At 37.3% G+C, this 21463-nt stretch overlaps 1 protein-coding gene across 4 annotated transcripts in view; it reads left to right on the plus strand.

Annotated features, from left to right (window-relative positions):
* Positions 1-21463, plus strand: part of ZDHHC21 (zDHHC palmitoyltransferase 21) — an 84792-nt gene that overhangs the window by 32824 nt on the left and 30505 nt on the right. The gene's annotated exons all lie outside the window — the stretch shown is intronic.

The raw sequence follows: 21463 nt of genomic DNA on the forward strand, positions 1-21463 counted from the left end.
TAATGATTTATCAATTTAGTTTATCTTCTCAAACAACCAGCTTTTAGTTTTATTGATCTTTGCTATTGTTTCCTTCATTTCTTTTTCATTTATTTCTGATCTGATTTTTATTTCTTTCCTTCTGCTAACTTTGGGGTTTTTTTGTTCTTTCTCTAACTGCTTTAGGTGCAAGGGTAGGTTGTTTATTCGAGATGTTTCCTGTTTCGTAAGGTAGGACTGTATTGCTATAAACTTCCCTCTTAGAACTGCTTTTGCGGCATCCCATAGGTTTTGAGTCATCGTGTCTCCATTGTCATTTGTTTCTAGGTATTTTTTGATTTCCTCTTTGATTTCTTCAGTGATCACTTCGTTATTAAGTGGTGTATTGTTTAGCCTCCATGTCTTTGTATTTTTTACAGATCTTTTCCTGTAATTGATATCTAGTCTCAGCGTTGTGGTCGGAAAAGATACTTGAAGCGATTTAAATTTTCTTAAATTTACCAAGGCTTGATTTGTGACCCAAGATATGATCTATCCTGGAGAATGTTCCATGAGCACTTGAGAAAAATGTGTATTCTGTTGTTTTTGGATGGAATGTCCTATAAATATCAATTAAGTCCATCTTGTTTAATGTATCATTTAAAGCTTGTGTTTCCTTATTTATTTTCATTTTGGATGATCTGTCCATTGGTGAAAGTGGGGTCTTAAAGTCCCCTACTATGAATGTGTTACTGTCAATTTCCCTTTTTATGGCTGTTAGTATTTGCCTTATGTATTGAGGTGCTCCTTTGTTGGGTGCATAAATATTTACAATTGTTATATCTTCTTCTTGGATTGATCCCTTGATCATTATGTATTGTCCTTCTCTGTGTCTTGTAAGAGTCTTTATTTTAAAGTCTATTTTGTCTGATACGAGAATTGCTACTCCAGCTTTCTTTTGGTTTCCATTTGCATGGAATATCTTTTTCCATCCCCTTACTTTCAGTCTGTATGTGTCTCTAGGTCTGAAGTGGGTCTCTTGTAGACAGCATATATAAGGGTCTTGTTTTTGTATCCATTCAGCCAATCTGTGTCTTTTGGTGGGAGCATTTAGTCCATTTACATTTAAGGTAATTATTGATATGTATGTTCCTATTCCTATTTTCGTAATTGTTTTGGGTTCGTTATTGTAGGTCTTTTCCTTCTCTTGTGTTTCTTGCCTAGAGAAGTTCCTTTAGCATTTGTTGTAAAGCTGGTTTGGTGGTGCTGAACTCTCTCAGGTTTTGCTTGTCTGTAAAGGTTTTAATTTCTCCATCAAATCTGAATGAGATACTTGCTGGGTAGAGTAATCTTGGTTGCAGGTTTTTCTCCTTCACCACTTTAAATATGTCCTGCCAGTCCCTTCTGGCTTGCAGAGTTTCTGCTGAAAGATCAGCTGTTAACCTTATGGGGATTCCCTTGTGTGTTATTTGTTGTTTTTCCCTTGCTGCTTTTAATATGTTTTCTTTGTATTTAATTTTTTTTGTGTGTGTGTGTTACGCGAGGCTCTCACTGTTGTGGCCTCTCCCGTTGCGGAGCACAGGCGCCGGACGCGCAGGTTCAGTGGCCACGGCTCACGGGCCCAGCCACTCCGCAGTACGTGGGATCTTCCCGGACTGAGGCACGAAACCGTGTCCCCTGCATTGGCAGGCGGACTCTCAACCACTGCACCACCAGGGAAGCCCTGTATTTAATTTTTGATAGTTTGATTAATATGTGTCTTGACATGTTTCTCCTTGGATTTATCCTGTATGGGACTCTCTGTGCTTCCTGGCCTTGATTAACTATTTCCTTTCCCATATTAGGGAAGTTTTCAACTATCATCTCTTAAAATATTTTCTCAGTCCCTTTCTTTTTCTCTTCTTCTTCTGGAACCCCTATAATTCGAATGTTGGTACGTTTTATCCGTTCTTCTGCTTCAGTTATTCTGCTATTGATCCCATCTAAAGTATTTTTATTTTCACTTATTGTGTTGTTCATCGTTGCTTGTTTCATCTTTAGTTCTTCTAGGTCCTTGTTAAATGTTTCTTGCATTTTGTCTATTCTATTTCCAAGATTTTGGATCATCTTTACTATCATTATTCTGAATTCTTTTTCAGGTAGACTGCCTATTTCCTCCTCATTTGTTAGGTCTGGTGGGTTTTTATCTTGCTCCTTCATCTGCTGTGTGTTTTTCTGTCTTCTCTTTTTGCTTATCTTACTGTGTTTGGGGTCTCCTTTTTGCAGGCTGCAGGTTCGTGGTTCCCGTTGTTTTTGGTGTCTGTCCCCAGTGGCTAAAGTTGGTTCAGTGGGTTGTGTAGGCTTCCTGGGGGAGGGGACTAGTGCCTGGTGTCTGGTGGATGAGGCTGGATCTTGTCTTTCTGGTGGGCACGTCCACGTCTGGTGGTGTGTTTTGGGGTGTCTGTGGGCTTATTATGATTTTATGCAGCCTCTCTGCTAATGGGTGTGGTTGTGTTCCTGTCTTGCTAGTTGTTTGGCATAGGGTGTCCAGCACTGTAGCTTGCTGGTCGTTGAGTGAAGCTGGGTGTTGGTGTTGAGATGGAGATCTCTGGGAGATTTTCGCCGTTTGATATTATGTGGAGCTGGGAGGTCTCTTGTGGACCAGTGTCCTGAAGTTGGCTCTCCCGCCTCAGAGGCACAGCACTGACTCCTGGCTGCAGCACCAAGAGCCTTTCATCCACACGGCTCAGAATAAAAGGGAGAAAAAGTAGAAAGAAAGAAAGAGAGGAAGGAAGGAAGGAAGGAAGAAAGGATGGAGGGAGGAAGGAAGGAAGGAGGGAAGGAAGGAAAGATCAAAAGAAAGAAGATAAAATAAAATAAAGTAAGATAAAATAAAATAAAGATATTAAAATAAAAAATAATTATCAAGAAAAAAAATTTTTTTAAAGAAAAAAAAGGACGTATAGAACCCTAGGACAAATGGTGGAAGCAAAGCTATACAGAGAAAATCTCACACAGAAACATACACACTCACAAAAAGAGGAAAAGGGGAAAAAAATCATAAATCTTGCTCTCAAAGTCCACCTCCTCAATTTGGGATGATTCGTTGTCTATTCATGTATTCTACAGATGCAGGGTACATCAAGCTGATTGTGGAGATTTAATCCACTGCTTCTGAGCCTGCTGGGAGGGATTTCCGTTTCTCTTCTTTGTTCGCACAGCTCCCGCGGCTCAGCTTTGGATTTGGCCCCGCCTCTGCGTGTATGTTGCAGGAGGGCGTCTGTTCTTTGCTGAGACAGGACGGGGTTAAAGGAGCAGATGCTCTGGGGACTCTGGCTCACTCAGGCCGGGGGGAGGGAGGCGTACGGATGCGGGGCGAGCCTGTGGCGGCAGAGGCCAGTGTGACGTTGCACCAGCCTGAGGCGCGCCGTGCGTTCTCCCGGGGAAGTTGTCCCTGGATCCCGGGACCCTGGCAGTGGCGGGCTGCACAGGCTCCCCGGAAGGGGGGTGTGGATAGTGACCTGTGCTCGCACACAGGCCTCTTGGTGGCGGCACCAGCAGCCTTAGCGTCTCATGCCCGTCTCTGGGGTCCGCGCTTTTAGCTGAGGCTCGCGCCGGTCTCCGGAGCTCCTTTAAGCAGCCCTCTTAATCCCCTCTCCTTGCGCACCAGGAAACAAAGAGGCAAGAAAAAGTCTCTTGCCTCTTCGGCAGCTCCAGACTTTTCCCCAGACTCCCTCCCCGCTAGCCGTGGTGCACTAACCCCCTGCAGGCTGTGTTCACGCCGCCAACCCCAGTCCTCTCCCTGCGCTCTGCTCCGACCGAAGCCCGAGCCTCAGCTCCCAGCCCCACCCGCCCCGGCGGGAGAGTAGACAAGCCTCTTGGGCTGGTGAGTGCCAGTTGGCACCGATCCTGTGTTTGGGAATCTCTCTGCTTTGCCCTCCGCACCCCCGTTGCTGTGCTCTCTTCGCGGCTCCGAAGCTTTCCCCCTCCGCCACCCGCAGTCTCCGCCCGCGAAGGGGCTTCCTAGTGTGTGGAAACCTTTCTTCCTTCACAGCTCCCTCCCATTGGTGCAGGTCCCGTCCCTATCCTTTTGTCTCTGTTTATTCTTTTCTCTTTTGCCCTACCTAGGTACGTGGGGACTTTCTTGCGTTTTGGGAGGTCTGAGGTCCAGCGTTCAGTAGGTGTTCTGTAGGAGCTGTTCCACGTGTAGATGTATTTCTGGTGTATCTGTGGGGAGGAAGGTGATCTCCGCGTCTTACTCTTCCGCCATCTTCCCCTCGTCTCCTCTCTTTTTTCTTAATGTAGGCATTTATAGCCGTGAACTTCCCTCAGAACTGTCTTTGCTGCATCTCGTAAATTTGGTGTGTTGTATCTCCATTTTAATTTGCCTCAATATTTTTTAGTATCTGTTTTGATTTCTTCTTTGGCCCATTGGTTGTTCAGTAGTATGCTGTTTAATCTCCACATATTTTTGAATTTTCTAGTTTTCTTCTTATAATTGATTTCCAGTTTCATACCATTGGGGTTGGAAAAGATGTTTGATGTGATTTCAGTCTTCTTAAAATTATTAAGGTTTGTTTTGCTGCCTAATATATGATTTACCTGGAGACTGTTTCCTGTGAACTTGAGAAGAATGTGTATTCTACTGTTGTTGGATGGAATACTCTTTAAATGTCTGTTAAGTCCATCTGGTCTAACATGTAGTTTAAGTCTGATGTTTCCATATTGATTTTCTGTCTAGATGATCTATCCATTGTTGAAACTGAGGTACTGAAGTCCCCTACTATTATTATAATGCTGTCTAGTTCTCCCTCAGGTCTGTTAATATTTGCCTTATGTATTTAGGTGCTCCTGTGTTGCATGCATCATATTTACAAATGTTATATCCTCTTGTTGGAGTGACTCTTGTTTTATATTGACCTTTTTTGTCTCTTCTTATAGTCTTTGGCTTAAAGTCTATTTCGTCTGATATAAATATAGCTACCTCTGCTTTCTTTTGGTTTTCATTTGCGTGGAATATCTTTTTCCATCCCTTCACTTTCAGTCTGTGTGTCCCTAAAGCTGAAGTGAATCTCTTATAGGCCCTAGATAACTGGATCTTGGTTTTTTTTTTACCCATTCAGCCATTTTTTGTCTTTTGATTGTAGAATTTAGTCCTTTTATATTTAAAGTAATTATTGATAGGTATGGACTTACTGTTGCCATTTTAAAAATTGTTTTTTGGCTGTTCTGTAATTCCTTTGTTCCTTTTTCTCTTGCTTTCTTCCTTTGTTTTTTGGTGATTTTCTTTAGTGCTGTGCCTGATCTATCAATATAAGATTCACTCAGCTAGTTTCTGGATTTCATTCAAAGGGAATTGCTTCATGCTTAGTAGTAGATTCATTATGTCTGTGGGAAGAGTTGAGTTCAGGAGCCTTCTCTTGCCATCTTGGACCAGAACTCCTATGATTTCTTTTTGTTTTTGTATTTAGCAGTTATTCTGTGATGTGCTTCGTTGTTGTTTTCTTTGCATTCTTCCTGTTTGAGAGTTTATATAACTTCTTAAATCTGTGGCTTTATGACATTTTTAAGTTATGGACATTTCTTGGCCTGTGTCACTTCAACTGTTACTTCTGCCCAACTTTATCTCCTGCATTCCTGGGATTCTGATTATATGCACATGACATCTCACTGCACTGCATAACTTTTGCAGTCTTTCCTGCATTTTTCCTTTTTTTCCCTCTGTGCTTCAGACTGGGTATTTCCTACTGACCCCTCTTCTGGTTTACTGCTCAACTCTTCTGCTCTGTTTAATCTACTGTTAAACCCTTCTGTTGAGGTTATTAATTCAGTTATTATATTTTTCTCAGTTATAATTTCCATTTGATATTTTTTTCATATCACTTCTCTGGTGAAATTCTTCATTTGTCATCTAAAGTTTTGAACATTTTAATGAAAGTTATTTTAATATTTATGTCTGATAACTTCAGTGTTGAGATCTACTTGTGGGTCTGTTTCCGTTGACTTTTTTTTCTTCTCTCTTGTAGTTTCCAGATAGTTTGTCCTTTCTTCTGATATATCTAATAAATTTTGTTAGATACTGGGCATTTTGTATGACAAATTGTAGAAGAGCTGGTTGATTCTTTGTTTTTCAAGATATGATTTACTTCTTTTGTGGACTGTCAATAAGAGAAGACTCATCTTGATCCAGTCAAGGATTTGTATAATAAATATTTCTAAGGCTAATAACAGAATATTGGTCTTAATACAGCAGTGCTTTTGAAGATGACATTTACTGTGTTTATTGAGACTTTGTAAGGATTTATGATTTCGGGTTTTGTCTTCATAAAGAACTAGTTTCAGTTTGCCCTTTCTCTTATGTCATAGCCCTTCAGGAGTTTCTCAGCTGGAAACTTCAATGTTAACAGTGGATTGTGCCTTCTCCTTTTTGTTTCCCCAGTTCTCTGGGATTGCAGAAAACTCTGAGCCTCCACTTCTACTTGACCTTTCATATGTAATGTTTATGAGGTGGCAAGTACCTTTAAGTAAAAAGTACTGAGGAATGTAGGACTCACCTTAGTGCATTTCTACTCTTTCTGGAATCTTTGTCCTTTAAGTCCTGGCTAGTTTGGCTACTTCCCAGTGTCTTCAGTTAGCTGTTTATTGACCAATTAATTGGATTTTATCTGGCTTTTAGTAATTTTCTTACTGGTAGGGTTAGTCTCATACAATCTCTTCCTGCCTAGGTGTCATTGGCAGTAACATTTTGTTTAAAAATTTCTTCCCAAGTGATTTTAATCATTGCTTCCTAACTACACAACTCCAGGAGACCACACTCATGTCATAATCTATGTAAACAATATCCTGTGGAGTTGTGCAGAACCATACAACTATAGCCATAAGGTTTGAGAACGATTGTGCTGTAGAAAATGGGACTGGTGATGGACTTGATAGTATTGGTAGAGATTAACCAGATGGAGAGAAGAAGGAAGTCATTGCTGGACAAGAGAATAACAGAAAGCTTGAGGCAGTTAATTGGAAATTGGTTTTAAGGTCACATTTTTTTCTAAGATACTAAAAAACTCTATAGCAAATATTTTTAAAGCTAAATAATAGAAAATTATCCTTACTTATAACAGGTTTTTTTTGGTGATGACATTTATTACATTTTTTTTATAAAGGTAGAAAATTGCCAGTAATTTCAGTACAAAAGTCACTATTGACATTTAAAAAGAAATAATGTTTTGTAGTGGAATATTCTTCAAACAATCCTGCCCCATCAGTTTTTTTCTAAGTCCTTGCCTGTCTCTCTTTCATTTTTCTCTGAAACAAACAAAGCATATCCAGGTCTTCATTTTGTGTGTAAAGTTGTTCATAAACTTTGTTATTCTTTCCATTATATGGGATATGGTATAAAGACCCCCCCAGATATCCCTAATTATCTTTAGAGATTGTGTTATTGATTACTGTGCTTCTTTCTTACGGAGAAAAAGTACAATGAAAGTATGCCATGGACTTTGGCTCTATATTCTGTCAGCCAGAGGAAGTGAAAGCTTTAGTCTGCATTTTTCTTTATATCCTTTCAGGTAGATAGATGGCAGCATAGTATCTTTCGTTAAGTTCTAAAACTGAGTGCTTATCTCTGGGTGGGAAAAGAAAGTGTTAAAAACTCTTACTTAGGTTTTTGTTTCTTTTCTTTTTTCTTTTCTTTTTTAACATGAAAGTGTTTATTCATTGGACTGACTTTTAAACTTTGTGGTGATGTCGCTTAACCTGTATTTAGTAGAAAACTGGTACATTAATGATTAAGCACATGGGAAAGAAAGAGTTGAGAGAAAGCAGGCTGTTCACAAACTCTGGAAAATAAAGGGTTTGGGAGTTGAGAGAAAGCAGGCTGTTCACAAACTCTGGAAAATAAAGGGTTTGGGACCTGATTTTCTTCCATTTCTCTCTTCTCTTGGCTTTCTCTTTTCAGGGGAGTGCTTTCTCTGCTGGATTGTTTGAATTGCTTTGCAATAACCCCATTGTTTTTGAGAGTAACTTAGTGCTTTTTAGATTTCTTCTTAATCTTTACTTTTAAAATATCCACCTATCATGGACTTTCAAGGATTTATGTGTTTTTACTATGTGAAGTTTTGAGGAAATACTTTAATATAATATATCCTTTAGTTAGAGAAGGAGTTAATAAAAGGTAAGGAAGATAAGGAATTTATTCATCATGAATCAGTGCCCCAAAAAAGGATTTATTTTTATGCTGTAAGTATTGATTTATATCCTAAGTCTTATAAAGAAGGCCTACAAACCTGAGAAGAATTAGTATTACCATCTTCTTTGTAAATAGTAACTAAAAAAAAATCTCTAAATTCTCAGTTGATATTAAGACAAAAATTCATATTTAGAAAATTACAGAAATGTAAGTAATACGTATCTTTCCAAATAAATGGGGATAAATAAAGCATTTTTAGTTAAAATCACAGCTTCCAAAATTAATAAAGATTATAAGCTTGGAGATATTTGGAGAAGTTTTTCAAATGTTAGATGTCAAATTAGTTTGACTGTCATTTGTATTTATCATGCTGCTATAATGTTAACTTTTACTTAAAATCCTCTTGAAACTAATGTCTTCCTTTAAGTAGTTATTGGGATGAAAATCATTTTAAAGATTTCAAAACCTGTAGAGTGGGGAGTGATGTGGCATTTTAAATGAATAAAATGGATAGATATTAAATAAAATAAATTTTCTTTGGCCAAAGTCTATATTTGACTATTTTTCACATAGTTATTTTAAATGTTTGTAAGCAAATGCCTGGCCATTTGGCATATTATTAAATTACAAAAATATACTTCGTCTTATTGTATGCTAGCTGTTTACCAAAACCATTATTAGAAAATTACAGCATTTTATTGGGTTGGCCAAAAAGTTTGCTTGGGTTTTTCTCTAACATCTTATGGAAAAAAGCCAAAAGAACTTTTTGACCAGCCCAATGATTAAATATGAAGGAAGGTGTCATTATAATTAGGGAGTATACTTTCTAAAGATTATTATTTATTGATCCATGAATATTTCATTAGTCATATGTTTCAGGATTTTTATATTATTCTCAATTTGTAAGAATTGGATTAGTGGAAAATGTCAACTTATTTAAAATATCCTTGAGAGGATAAGTAGTATGGTTCCCATTGTACAGAGAAGGTACTGAGATTCAGAGAGGTCCAGTAACTTGTTTAAGCAGAGAATTATCCCACTTGGCAGAGGTGTGATTTGGGCCCATTTCTGCCTGTTCCTAAGTCAGTGTTCTTTCTATAGTTATCAAGCTGCTATTTCCCTTTTTTACACTTTTCCCTGAGGATATTTTTTAGCAGTTTAAAAAATACTCAAGCATCACAAAATTACTTCTTCAGGGACAGCTTATTGAATCTCCTGATTGGTAAATTCATACTTTGCTGTTTTCATTTTTCATTGAGGCAGTACATTTTTAGTCGTTAATCTAATCTAAAGACTGTCAAAATACATCTTATAAAGGCATTATAGTAGGTTAAAAATATTTTTTAAATTATGTACCTGCTGATAATCACATATTGTAGGCAGTACTATCTCTAATTTCTTTCTATGTGAGAAAACAAGTTGTTTTCTTTCTTAAATAATTGGTAGCTATTAGTGTAGAGCTTATGCAACTAATCATTTGTGGCATAGTTCTAAAGTTATATGTTTTCAATTGTTTTTAGATGAAGTAGATTTAGATAATTCCCAGATGATTCTTTTGTATCTATTTTTATGTGAAGGGCAAAAACTAATATACTAACTGAATTTAAGGTTATGGGTAGAGTGATAGAAGTGGGGAAGGAAGGGTGAGAATTTGAATAAAGGACATGCTGCCAATATTCAGAAGAGGAAAATAAATAATGTTTAGCAGTCCAGCCAACAGCTTCAGCTAGGAAGATACATTACTATTATTCTGATTAGCTCCTATCTAATAGTGTTGCTAGGGATTTGATGTCGGATAGAACTACGCCACAGAGTTATTTGCGTAGCTTTTTGGCTAACAAAGAACAGGAGTAGCCAGAGGACTTAGTTGCAGGTAGCTCTGAATATTCGTAAAGCTCTTTACAATTTACTTTAATCTTTTTATATAATCAATCTCAAAGTATCCTGAGCACTTCTGTTATTTATTGCTATTTTAAAAAAATGATTTAGGCTTTACTCAATATTTATATAGGGTCATTTATTGTGGGTACTTTAGAATGAATAAAATTGCTGAAATATGTATTTAGTTTATTTTTGGCAAGAATAGCCAATAGTGTGGAATTAAGATAAATATGAAGTGAAAATTATTTCATTAGCAAGTATAAGGGTAATTTGGTGTTTTTTCCTCTGTATCCTGAAATGTTAGTGGAGGTAGTAGCATCTCTTGGTAAATTTTTCTTTCTCTTTTTCTTTTCTTTCTTTTTTTTTTGCTTGGAAGGTATGGTGTCAGATATATAATTAGTTTACGTTTGTAAAAAAACAAAAGTATAAGACTACCCTATTATTCTAATAATTGTCAATTCTATATGTCATATATCCCTGTGCTTTTACTGACAGATGGAACAAAGAAACCTTATGCTAAATCTTGACCTTGCCTTGCAGTACCAGGTCTACTGAATATATGTCCTCATTAAATTTTATATAGCTAATTATTTATGAATATTATAGCACTTAGCATAAAAATTTAGCAGTTTTATTTCTCTGTGAGAATGTTTCAGTCACTTTGAGTTTAAATGGTTAAACGCTGGTAGCAATTTTATTGTCTCACTCATCTTTTACTTTTATCAAATACTATAGTACTGTATTAAATGGTAAATGTAGCAAGAAAATATGGTATCTTGTTTTCTTATTGAACAGCTATAACTTTTCTAGAGTTTTTACTGCTAAAAGATGGGAAGGCAGACAAAATGATTTTTCTGAAATATTGTACCCTCAGCCATGAACCTAGCAGTCAGGTGCCAGTGAAATTTGCTCCCTAAGAAAGCTGCATTTATATCTGTATCAAAATTGAATGTGTAATTCTGGTCACTCAGTGATAGCCATGAGTCAAGTATGAATAGTGATTTTTTTTCATTTAGATATTAGTTTCCATTAGGATTTAACAAGACTGAAAAAAAGTACATTTTACCTGGGGGCTGGAGGTGAGAAGGGTATACAGAATAATCCTGTAACTTCTTTGCCTATAATTTTGAATGTAATGATGAAACTTAAGCTGAGGCCCATTCCCAAAAGTGCTGATAACCATACAGATATGGTAGGATTTTACTTTATGCAAGAGTAACGGCCACACGAACCTAACTTAGCATGTGAAGTTGGTTATTTAGCCATTTTGAAAATTCAAATCTGTATACTTTAGATATCTTAGTTGTGATCTAAGCTATTTTCATTTTTGAAAAACAGAGAAAACAAATCCCTTTCAGTAGTATAGTGGGGGAAGGAGGGAGTCTCCGGCCCCCCTTCCCTGCCTCCACCCCAGAGACATTGGTAATGATATCTGGAGACTTTTTTGGTTGTCACAACTGGGAGAATGCTATGGGCATTTAGTAGGTAGAGGCCAGGGATGCTGCTAAATATCCTGCAATCATAGTACCACCTCCTACAACAAAGGCTGATCTGGCCCAAAGTATAGTAATGTTGAGGTTGAGAAACCCCTTCAGTAGGAGGAAGATAACAAATACCTCACATGTTAATTTTCAGGCTAGTCTCATAAAAACACAAAACAACTTATAAATAATAGTATATAAATAAAATTGCTTCCTACTGATTAATATAAGACTGTTATTTTATATGTACAATTTTATTTGTAAAAGTTGTTTATTTTCAAAAATTATGAAGAACACTCAGTAAATCATTTAACAAATATTTATTGAGTGCCTGCGATGTGCATGGTAGCCATTCTAGGCTCTGAGGATGCAGCAGTGAACAAAATGAAGTTCCTGAATTAAAGAGCTTACATTCTAATTGGGAGAGACAGGCAATAAATAAATATATGGTATACAAGATCAGTATTATGAAGTGTAATAAAGGTGAGTGAGGGATAGAAAGTAATGATTGATGATATAGTCAAGGAAGGCCTTTCTCATAGTGACACTTGAGCAGAGACCTGAAGCTCAAGCATGTCACTGATATTGGGAGGAAGAGCATTTCAGTGAGAGGAAAGAACCAATGCCAAGTGTATCTTGAGTGGAGTGAGGGAGAGAGTTTTAGGAGATGAATTGAGAGCAGTGAGGGCTGGGATTGAAGGTGAGACTTTGTTTTGTCAGGATGTTTAGTGGTTGGGACTTTGGAAACTTTTGAAGGTTTTTTAGCAAAATTACACAAACTCATTTACATTAGAGAAAGAAACCTGATTGCTAGGAAGAATAAATTTAGGGACAATCATGGCAGCAAGAAGACCAGTTACTAGACTGTTAAAATATAGTCCAAACAAGATGATGTGGGGAGTAGTGGAATGTTGAGAAGTGGTGTGTTACAGTTTAAGAGCTGACAGGATTTAGTGTTGATTTGGATGTGGGGTATGAGATAGAAAGTGACAAGTAGAGGATGACTGCAAGGTTTTATGTCCTGAACAACTGGAAGAATAGAGATGTCATTTACTGAAATGGAGAAGCTTGGAGGAAGAGTAAGTTTTAGGAAAAAGTTTAAAGATTTTGGTTCTATTGAGGTGCCTATTTGATATCCAAGAAGAGATGTTGTTAAGTAGACAGATATGGGAATCTGGATTTCAGTAGAGTGGTCTGAGCTTGATATATAAATTTGGGACCTTTAGATGTAAAGATGGTATTTAAAGCCATGGGACCTGATAGGAGATTTTCTAGGGAGTAAGTATAGCTAGATAAGAAAGGAGGTCTTAAGACTAAATCTGGAATACTCTTAAATTTTAGAAGACAGAAAGATGAGGAGGAAACAGAAAGGTGACTAAGCAGGAGTACCCGGTGAAACCAGGGAGCACTGGTGAAAGAGAGCATCAAGAAAGTTGACGGGGGCTTCCCTGGTGGCGCAGTGGTTGAGAGTCCACCTGCCGATGCAGGGGACGCGGGTTCATGCCCCGGTCCAGGAGGATCCCACGTGCTGCGGAGCGGCTGGGCCCGTGAGCCATGGCCACTGAGCCTGCGCGTCCGGAGCCTGTGCTCCGCAGCGGGAGAGGCCACAACAGTGAGAGGCCCGCGTACCGCAAAAAAAAAAAAAGTTGACGGTATATATTGAAGGAGAAAGTATAGCAGTGTAGTGTGGACTGTAAACAAGTAGGAAGTCAAGTGAAGGTATTGGAGGAAGGCATTGACGGACAGTGAAATGGTGGTTGGGTCAACAGATCGGACATTCATTGAGGTTGAGAATGTGTTAACATTGATGATCTACAGGGAGCTAGATTGAAAGATACAAGGTGGTATTCAGAAGGTGATGTGTTTGAATTTGCAGTCATGTTATGAGCACAGTGATGGGAAATATTAAGATAGAGGATATAATTATAGAATTTGGATTGAGATTTTAATAAGATTATTAGAAGAAATGAGTTCAAAGAATTCACAGACCAAGTATTGGAAGAAATATTTGCTAGATTATAAATAGCCAAATCTGATCCTTGGTTTATTTTCATTTAGCTTGCATCAGGAGGTGATGACCCCACTGCTCCCTAGTTGTGTAACATTTTGAAATTTTAAATGATGTAATTAACAGATAGGAATATAGGAATATTATTTCATGTAAGTGTCTTTTTCCACCTCTCTTGGTTTGTGTGACATGTGTCTATGTACATGTTGCCTTTGTGTTTCTTTTTCTTTGTTTCTCTCTGCTATTTCATGTGTGTAATAGTCTTTGTAGGTAGTACTCTGACTTCATGTGTTGGGGGAGACTGCTTTTTTGGCTAGCTTTCTTCCTCATTTTCATTTATTCATTCAGTAAACATTTATTGAGCATCTACAGTGAGCTAGAGCGAGTTCTAGGCTCCAGGGACTCATCATCGAACAAAACAGTCAAGAGTTCCCATCTTCAAGAAACTTACTGTTGTGAGAGACAGATAGTAAATACATACATAATTACATAAATAGGTAAATATCAGATGGAGGTAAGTACTCTAGAAAAAATAAAATAGACCAAGGCAGTAGGGAATGCTGAGATTTTCTGTAGTTTGGTCAAGGCAAAATAAGCAACTGGGCCCTGGTAAAAATAAACAAATGGGTCTCTGATAAGGTGATGTTTAAACAGAGACCTAAAGAAAATGAGGGAGTAAACCTGTGGATATCTGGGGAAAGATTTTGCTGGGAAGAATAAGTGTAACATCACTGATGTGGGGTTTGCTTCATATGTTGGAGAAATAGCAAAGAGCTCAATGTGGTGGGATCAGAGTGGTCCAGGAAGAAAGTGGTAGATGAGCTCAGAAGGCCAGTCTGACTCCTCCTCTCTCTTTCTCCCCTTTGTCTGTTGTATCCTTTTCTATAACTTATTTGACATTTTTTGTCTGTCCTTTCACAGGCCCTATGTAACTAAACGTTTTCATTTTGCTATATATATTTTAAAAGAGCTCTGTTTCTATTCTAAAATCAAGAAAGTATTTTTGTATTTAATATTTCATGATCACAACTTTCTTTTTACTGCAGTTTCAGTTTTTGTACCTTTTGTATTATGAAATATAATACACATATATAGGTGTGCACAAAAATAAAAACATACAGCTCAGTGAATGATGGCAAAGCCTCTTTGAGCAATATTTATAAGATTTATTCATTTGTTACATTAGATACAGTTTATTTTCATTGCTATGAACATTGCTACAAATATTCATAGTATTTTATTTTATTTATTTATTTTTTTTGCGGTATGCGGGCCTCTCACTGTTGTGGCCTCTCCCGTTGTGGAGCACAGGCTCCGGACGCGCAGGCTCAGTGGCCATGGCTCACGGGCCCAGCCGCTCCGCGGCATGTGGGATCCTCCCGGACCGGGGCATGAACCCGCGTCCCCTGCATCGGCAGGCAGACTCTCAACCACTGAGCCACCAGGGAAACCCCTATTTCATTTTCTAATAAATTTATTTATTTATTTATTTTTGGCCGCGTTGGATCTTTGTTGTTGTGCGCGGGCTTTCTCTGGTTGCTGCGAGCAGGGGCTACTTGTCCTTGCAGTGCGTGGGCTTCTCATTGTGGTGGCTTCTTGTTGCGGAGCATGGGCTCTAGGCACGCAGGCTTCAGTAGTTGTGGCACACAGGCTCAGTTGCTCTGTGGCATGTGGGATCTTCCCGGACCAGGGATCGAACCCGTGTTCCGTGCATTGGCAGGCGGATTCTTAACCACTGCGCCACCAGGGAAGTCCATAGTATTTCATTTAATGTAAAATAGTTTATATATCCATTCTATTGATGGACATTTACATTGTTTCCAGTTTGGGGCTATTACAAATAATGCTGCCAGAAGCAACCTTGTTCATGTCTCTTGCTGTACAGGTGCATGTGTTTCACTTGGATGTACAGCTAGAAGTGGCTGTGTTCAAAGGTTATGTGTATATTCCTTTAGATACTGTTAAAGTTTTACGAAGTGGTGGTACCAATTCAAAACGCCACTAGTAGAGTATGTAAGTTCACGTTACTTCATAGTGTTGCTAATACTTTTTCAGGTTTTCCTTTTTTTTTTTAATGGCATAATATTAAAAGTATCTCCTTTATTTTTCAGTTGAAGTATAGTTGCTGTACAATATTACATAAGTTATGGGTGTACAATATAATGATTCACAGTTTTTAAAGGCTATACTCCATGTATAGTTATTATAAGATACTGGCTATATTCCCTGTGTTGTACAGTACATCCTTGTAGCTTATTTTATACCTAATGGTTTGTACATCTTTTCCCCCTACCCTTATATTGCCCCTTCCCCTTCCCTGTCCCCACTGTAACCACTAGTTTGTTCTCTATATCTGTGAGTCTGCTTCTTTTTTGTTATATTCACTAGTTTGTTGTATTTTTTTAGATTCCACATATAAGTGATATCATACAGTGTTTGTCTTTCTCTGTCTGACTTATTTCACTTAGCATAATGCCCTCCAGTCATCTTAAAGTTTGTAATTTTAGTGGGGATGAGCAGTACTTCGTTGTGTTATTGAGCCCCTTTTCACATGTTTATCGACCATATGTATAACCTGTTTGATGCAGTGTGTCTGTTTATTTTGCATGTTTGGTAGGGGGGTTATTTAACTTTTTTTTTCCTGGTAATTGTAGGATGTTTTAGATTTGAGTCCTTTTATGATTATGTATGTTGTAAATATCTTTCTGTAGCTAAATTTTTTACTCTCTTAATGCTATTTTTTGATGAACAGAAGTTTTAACTTTACTCCAACTTACCAGTCTTTTCCTTTTTAGTTAGTGCTTTTGAGGTTCAATTTAAGAAGTATTTTTCTATCCTAAATCATCAGTATAATTCTCCTATATTGTCTTCCAAGTATTATATTTTTTATATTTCTACCCGGAATTGATTTTTATAATGCTTATGAGGTAGGAGTTAGGATTTCATTTTTTTCACAGATGGATATCCAATTGATTTAGCACCATTTATTGAAAAGATAATTCCACTCTGCTCTGCAATACCATCTTTGTCATAAACCAAGAGCCATATATGTGTGTATCTGTTTCTGCTTTTTTTCTAGTCCATTAGTCTATCTTTGTGGTTGCACCACACTGTTACAACTGTAGTTTTATAATAAATCTTGCTATCCAGTATAAGAGTGTTTTTCTGCCTTTTTTTTTTCATTATTATTGCTCCCATCAGGAGCCTTTTTAGACACTTTCTCTTCTTTTCTCTGTGAAGTTAAATACTAAGGAATAAGATTTTGTCAGGTAGGATTGATTTGTGGACAGCCACAAATCACTGTAATAGCTAAGTTTTTTTTCCTCCAAGAACCAATTTTCTCCCTCCTGGGGGCGATACTACCCCTACTGAGAATGCATGCAGTAGAGCAGATCCTCCTCCTTGTTCTTTTTATATAGGAGTGGTATGCTATCCTTTGCTTTTGTCTTTTTCAGTGAAATTTAGAAACAGCTTACTTAGCAGTTTACAAATCAAAACAAAGTAAAAAACTCCTAACAGTATGTAACAGTATATACTCTACTGGTGGGGGAATTTTATTGGGATTGTATTAATTCTATACATCAGTTTGGTTAGTTGACATCTGTACCTTTCTGAGTTTCCTGATCATAAGCATAGTGTAGCAGCAAGAAGAAGTTGGAAACATGGGTAGTCCTATGACCATGAGTGAGTAGTTAAAACTTTTCCTGAAAAGAATATTCACACATTTACCAGTGAATCCTAGCTCTATCATATGTGAAAGGAAACAGTAATTCCAGTCTTATGCATACTCTTCAAAACACTAGAAAAAGAGGAAACTCCCCAACTCATTTTATGTGTATAGCATATGTTGGGTATATAGCCTATTAAGGGCAATAAGAGAATGAAAGGAAATTAGTCTGATTATGAACATAGATAAACAACCCCTAAACAAAATTTTAGCAAACTGAATCTGGTCATATATAACCAGCTTGATCAAGTTGAGTTTATCTTAGGAATGAAAGGTTGTTTTTATGCTAGAAAATCCGTCAGTATACTTTTATCAATTAACAAATTAGGGGAAAAAAACCCCAGATGTATGGAGACTGTATGTATTAGGGGAACAAATTAGGGGAAAAAAACCCAGATGTATGGAGACTGTATGTATTAGTGTGTGAGGACAAAGATAAAATTCAGCCTCCATTCATGTTATAAACTCTTAGCAAACTAGAACTAGAGAACTTTTTTAGTGAGATAAAAGGTTCCAAAACAAACAGACAAACAAAAACCACACACAGAACCCAACACAATAGCTGTAGCATGCTTAATGATGAAATGTTGACCTTTTTCCCTCCAAGTTGAGGGACAAGGTGTTGATGCCTGCTGTGCCGCCACTGCCATTGTTATTAAATATAGTGCTAGGAATTCTAGTCCATGCAGTGAGGCAAGAGGAAGAAAGAGACGGTATAACTGCTGAAATGAAGAAAACCATCATTACTCTTAGATGGTATGATCATGTAAATAACTTATCTGTAGATTCTTTGGAATTTTTAAGAAAGTTTAAGAAGTGTGACTATAAAACAATATTTTAAAAAATCAGTTTTATTTCTGTATGCTAGCAAACGGTGCTTTAGACAATGAAATTAACAGCAGAACCATTTATAATAGAATCAAGAAACAGGAATTCAATCTGACTTTAAAAAGCAAGACCTCTAGGGGAAAATTGTGACTCTTAGTGGAGAGAATATATCATATGTGTGTGTATGTCTGAGTGTGTTGTAACTCGAAATCTAATTTAAAATTTCTATGGGAATACAAATTACAGTTGACCTTTGAACAATACACATTTGAACTGTGCAGATCCACTTATATGCGGATATCTTCAGTAGTAAATACTCCAGTAGTACAGGATCGATGGTTGGTTGAATCCGCTGATGCTGAGGAACCGTGGATACTGAGGGCCTGCTATAAGATATATGCAGATTAACCCCCGCCTTGTTCAAGGGTCAACTGTATCTAGAATAACCAATACATTCCTTTTTTTACATTGAAGTGTAGTTGATTTACAATATTATGTTATTTTCAGGTATAAAACATAGTGATTCAATATTTTATAGATTATACTCCATTTAAATTTATTACAAAACAAAGGCTGTATTTCCCTGTGCTGTACAATATATCTTTATTGCTTATCTGTTTTATACTTAGTAGTTTGTGTCTCTTAGTCCCATACCAAGATATTCTTGAAAAAGAACAAGTTGGGATGAGTTGGCCTACTAGGTATGGAGAGTTATTACAAAGCCATAGTAACTAAGATGTGCTCACTAGTACGGGGATAAACAAATAAACCAAGAGAACAGGATAGAGAGCCCACATCAGACTCAGGCACGTATGGACACTTGACCTCTGATCCCTGAGGAAAGGACAGCTTTTTAAATAAACCGTCCCGGGACAATTGAGTATTCATATAGTAAAAGTAAATTCAGAACCCTGTATTTCACAGTGCACAATCAATTCCAGGTGGATTAGTGACCTAAATGTGAAAGGCAAAGCTATAAAGCTTTTAAAGGCTTTAGAAGGTAATATAGGAGAATGTCATCACTACGTCAGGGTTGGGAAAGATTTCTTAAACAGGAAATAAAAAGCAATAAAAGAAAAGATAAATTGGACTACATTAAAATTAAGAATTTGCGATTATCCAAAGATGCCATAAAGAGAATGAAAAAGTAGACTCAGAGTAGGAAAAGATATTTGTAATATGCGACTGAAATGTAGTATCGAAGATGTCTGAAGAACGAATCAGTAACCTTTCTCTTTAAGCTAGGGATGCGGGAGAGGATGTGATGGGGAAGAAATGCACTGAGGAAAGCGCCTGCATGTTTTCAAATGTTTGCATTCTTTTCTCTAAACTGAACTTATGTTTTATGTATTTCTCTCTATATAAGCACGTTTCTTAACCAAAAAATGGAAAGGAATGAAAACGATAAAGAAATACAGTTACTGTATTAGTTTTCTAGGGCGACATAAAATACCACAGACTGGGGGCATAAACAACAGAAACTCATTTTCTCACAGTTCTGGAGGCTGGAAGTCTAAGATCAGGATGTCGGCAGGTTTGGTTTCTCTGGAGGCTTCTCTCCTGGCTTGCATATGGCACCTTGTTGCTGTGTCTTCGCATGTGCTTGAGCATCCGTGGTGTCGCTTTGTGTTTCTGAGTTTCCTTTTCTTATAAGGATACCAGTCAGATTGGATTAATGTCCACCCTAAGGGCCCCATTTTTCTTGATCTCCTCTTTAAAGGCCCTCTCTCCAAATACTCTCACATTCTGAAGTGCTGGGGTGAGGGGTTAGGGCTTCCACATACGAATTTCTGGAGAGACACAATTCAGCCATAATAACACTGATTATGTCATAAAGATTTGAATAGCAAATGGATGCTTGTGATGTAGATAAAATTTCCCAAGCCAATTTTTGGATTCAAAAAGTGCTAGATCTAAAAACAAAAAATCTAAGATAGAAGTAAAGATGTTGTGCTCTGGAGAAGTATGTTAAATGACTCAAAATATGGATTTAGTACTGATGTTAATTATGTGTGTGTAAAGTTGGGATGCATTTTTTGAAAATGTAAGAGTGATAAAAAGCAATTTCTGAATCAATTTACTATTTTACACAAGTACTCTCTAACATAAATGTATACCTAAGTGAATAAATGTAATTTTAAGTAGATCTTTTAGTCTCATCTTCATCCCTAACATGTATAAATTCTAGTGGACAAAAAAGTTTTTTAATCTTTTCACTGGGAGAAAAGAGGATGCATTTTATTTGGTCATATATGGCACAGATCTTCCTTGACTTACAGTGGAGTACGTCCTGATAAACCCATTCTAAGTTGAAAATATCCAAAGTTGCACCATCTTAAAAGTCGGAAAATTGTAAGGTGAACCGTTGTAAATTGGGGACCATGTGTATTTTTATTAGGGTAAGCTCTACTATGACACAGTATGTTCATTCCTAAAATTTGCCCCGCTGTGCAAAATCATGCAATGAAAACCATAGGACTTATGGGAAAATGAAGACACAACACTCAAAAACTTTGTCAGTGACACTTAAAAGGGTTCCTAATAAAAATAGCAGCACAGTTTTATACATGTTAACTAGTTAAGAAATACGTAAATACTATAACAAACATTGCACTTTACCTTAGAAGAGACGTGAAATTTTCTTGTGGAAGTGGGCATCAGAAGGGTTGCGTTATGTGAGTTATTACCAAGTGATGGAAGGAGAGTCATATGAAATTGGAGGGAAAATTGTGATACCAGGTACGGATGATTGTGGCTCATAACACACATGACAAATTGAGTTAGCCGGTAGATGTTTGGAGGGGTGTGTTTTGTGTATTCCTGTATAGCTTGGTTTAGCTGGGTGAAGTTTTTACTGTTCATCTTGGGTTTCTTGCAGATAAAATCACACATAAACAAACACAAGAGTCTTGCTATGCTCAAGTTGTTGCTTAATGTATCAATCATGTTGGAACATATTTGTGTTTTCATACAGCGTAATAGCAGAGTTTACTGTACTGAATTTTTAATATCATTCATAGCCCCATCTTTTCCTCTTTACATGTTTGGTAAGGATTTTGCATTAGGCTCTTTTTAGTGAAATTTTGAAATAGTCAAAACTAATATGTAACTGTTACATAACACCTTAAGTATCTTGGTGAATTTTAAGTTTTCCCTGGCTAATAAACTGAGTGGTTTGGGTGTGGACTCAGAGTTTTGCTTAAGTCAGATGGATGATCACTGTGCCACACAGAAAAGCATCAGTTCTTTTGTTTCAAACAAGATCATTATGTTCGGTGACCCCCCTGTTTCTGGTATTGCTACCAGGGTACCTTTAAGCCTTAACCTGAATCAGTATTAAAAGAGCATGTGCGTGGTTATGTTTTGGGGTCCTTCCCATTCGTTTGTTGCTTTTTATCCACTGTGGCTATTTTATT

Source organism: Delphinapterus leucas, chromosome 6, assembly GCF_059928025.1.
Source record: "Delphinapterus leucas isolate spDelLeu-1000000601 "Yukka" chromosome 6, BTC_Dleu_Yukka2, whole genome shotgun sequence".
NCBI classification, from domain to species: domain Eukaryota; kingdom Metazoa; phylum Chordata; class Mammalia; order Artiodactyla; family Monodontidae; genus Delphinapterus; species Delphinapterus leucas.